This window comes from Mustela putorius, unplaced genomic scaffold, assembly GCF_011764305.1.
Source record: "Mustela putorius furo isolate JIRA1106 unplaced genomic scaffold, ASM1176430v1.1 tig00003899_pilon_pilon_pilon, whole genome shotgun sequence".
Lineage (NCBI taxonomy): Eukaryota > Metazoa > Chordata > Mammalia > Carnivora > Mustelidae > Mustela > Mustela putorius.
In genome coordinates, this window is record NW_025422048.1 from 15,719,630 (window position 1) to 15,722,960 (window position 3,331).

Here is a 3,331-nt window from a genome sequence, read left to right on the forward strand (position 1 = left end):
TAAGTTTGCAGACTATGAAAAATATGGAATGTTCAATTCTGGAAATCATCCTATCCTGATGTTCATTTTGAAGACATGAACAGATCCAAAAAGTGAAGGAAATTGAAATTCACATATCTACATTCATGGAGGATCTGGGGCGACAAGGCTGAGGTTACCCGACTCTGAGTTCGGCACTTTCGATGCCGCCAAATCATCTTAAACTGGAAATTCTCCCCTTGCAGAAGGATTTTATTCTCTTTTATTTAAGGATTTTAGGCTCTGATGAGCAGCAGTGTGTTGAATGGCAGAGGAGTTGGTTAAAAGGGAAATGTATTTATTTGTTCATTCATTCAATTCCACAAATATTCAAATATTTACTGTCAGCCTGGCAGGTGTAAGGAATGCGCTGCACGCTGTAGGGGGCTCAGACATTCATGAAGACATTCATGAAGATGCAGCTCATCTTTTACTAGGGAGGTCATAAAAAAAAACTACTTTGTAAGGAAGTGTCGGAGCCATGAAGGCATATGGACAAAACCATGCAGGGATCTGGAGAAAGGACAGGTGAACTCAGCTTTGAAAGGCAAATAGCTTAGGGTTTCTTGAAATGGATATGAAGCAGAAAATTCAATCCTAGATCTAGCTAAAGATCTAAAGTCTGAACACTTAAACATTTGCTATATAAGCCCTTTGACTAGGTTGGGATCGAGGGTTGGGAAATAGCACAGGGCCTTTAATGCCATGCTAAATGATTTGGATTTATTCTGTATGCAACTGGTAGTCACGGAAAGTTTTAAAGCGTGTGGTCTGATGAGCACTGTGCTTTCCTCCCCAAAGCACTAAGCACTTAGAACAGTAAGTCCTGAGAGCAGATCAAAGACGACAGTGCAAAGGCCAGGGTTCCATCAGAAACTCTGGTGCCTGGGAATTTTCTATAGCTTTAATTGCTCGGAGCTGTTTGCTAAGCTCCACTCTTGTTACACTTGGCTGGTCAAGTTAAGAGCTGTCAAATCTATTCCCTGAGCTATAGAGGGAACTGGGATTTTCTCAGAAGTCGGGGGTTTATTCAAAGAATTGTATTATAGGTTTTCTCGGAGGAAGGTTTTACACCCTTTTCTTAAATTAGAAAAAAATTAATGTCATTTACTGATTCCAAAATTTTCTAATGTTATGGAACTATGCAAGTGTTACAGAAAGTGAAAGTGTCCCATTGTCCCAGCACTCGAGAGATTAACTCCTGTGAAGTCGGTATCTATTCCTCCAGACATTTTTTTTCTTGTCTGCATAATAGCATTTATTAAGAAAAAACAGTTCTCAAACAAACCTTTCATGCCATTTTGAAGCTTTCTCTCTTCACTGATTTATATAGCACAGACATTTTCCCATACTACGGAGATCCATCTAATTAAACAAACAAACAAAAAATAGTGCACACTTTGGCCTCTGGGTGGCTCAGTTGGGTAAGCGTACAGCTTTTGATTTCAGCTCAGGTCTTGATCTCAGGGTGGTGAGATTGAGCCCTGCATTGAGCCCCACACTGGGAGGGGGTCTGCTTGAGATTCTCTCTCTCCCCCTCCCTCTGCTCCTCCCCGCTCAAATAAATAAATCTTTAAAAAAATAAAAGTAACAATAATGCGCCATTGTATCTTTTCTCAGTTCTTGTATGAATAGACACCTGGGTTGTTTCCATGGTTCCTGTCACAAACAACACGGCCATGAACATCCTTGCACATAAATCTCGGCAAGTTTGTGGTGAATTTCTTCACAGTTGTGCTCAATTTTTAGCACTGAAAATGTTGGATCATTGGGTCTGAAAAGCTATCCTTTTATACACGCTATCCAACTGCCTTTTGAAAATGTTATACCAATTTTCACTTTCAGCGGGAGGGTGTTGGTTTGTCCCCATCCTCTTCAATACTATCAAAGTTTTAAACCTTTCCTACTACAAAGGACCAAAAAAAAAAAAAAAAAGATATCTTATTTTTCCAATATTCGATATATACCAAACATCCCTATTTAGGGTGAATTAGGAAACATCACTATTGATGAAGTTAACTGGGCTTCTATCGTTCCTCTGTATAACCTGCAAATATCTCCAGAAAGTTCTCATGGCCGTTTCCGGGGGCCTGGCATGTCAGATGCCCACTCTGGGAACACGCACTGAGACATACGTCTGGTATATATCAACTCACAGAGTTTGTAGGGAGGAACTAGAGACCTAAATGGGTAATAGGTGTGACTCAGGATACACACTAGCCCAATTCAAGGAAACAGCCCACTCAGCCATCAAAAGACACGAGGAAGAAAATCTTTAGGAGGTTACAACAACTTAGAGAGCAGAGCGGGTCTGCAAACCTGGCCGCTTGTCTTGCTTTACTCCACCTACCGATCCCATTTTCCAAATGGTGACAAAAGCATCGTTAATACTGTGCCTCAGGCAGTGTAATCACTTTGCCTGATGATTTAGCATTGTTGGCGTAACCCCAAGCACGGATGATGGCATAATTTCCAGGCAGGAAAAACAACAACTGTAACAAAACCATTAAAGCCCAAACTTTGGAGCGCCCGGCTCTCTGGACACAATAACCCACAGACCCACTCAGCATGCCATACTCCTAAGTAGTATCTGCTTAGAAGTCGAGCACTCACCCAGCTGGCGTTAGTCTAACTGGTCCCCTTCTTCCCAGCACGCCAGAGGAGTCCACTTCGCTGCACCCCTTGGCTGCTGGGTGGCTTGCCCCTTGCGGCCACCTTGGCCAGGTGACTTATTCTGGCCAATGCATTGTGAAATGAAGTGACCACTTTCATGCCTAGGGTGCAGAATAGGCTGTGTGAGACCCTGCCCTTTCCCTCCACCCTACCACAGTGATTGTGGAAGCACAGAATCAGAGCGACAGTGACCACTGAGTCACCGTTGCCCCGGCGCGGCAGCTGGCCTCGAAGTGGACTTTGTGTGAGCAAGAAATTAAATGCTACTGTAGTCCACCACTGGGATTTTGGCCTTGTTACTGCAGCATGACGAAAGCATTATCCTTCAGCCAAAATGAATCTGTTACGTCGTAGCAGGTGGAGAGGCAGAAGGGTCAAGTAAGAACCACTCGTGAGCGCCTCTTCTGTGCCCAGGAGAGTGCGTGGCGCATGCGCAAAGCAAAAGACCCAAACAGTTCCTGGCCTGCCTCTCTCTTACTCATCCTTCATGTCTCGGGATTACGACACTGCTTTTTCTAGGATCCTTCCTGGCTGCCCCGAGTCTGGCTTAGGTGCCTCTCTGCTGCGCTCCCGCAGCAACCTTGGCCTCTTTCACCATATTACTCATTGTGCTTGCCTTTTCATCTCTCTGACCTTTACT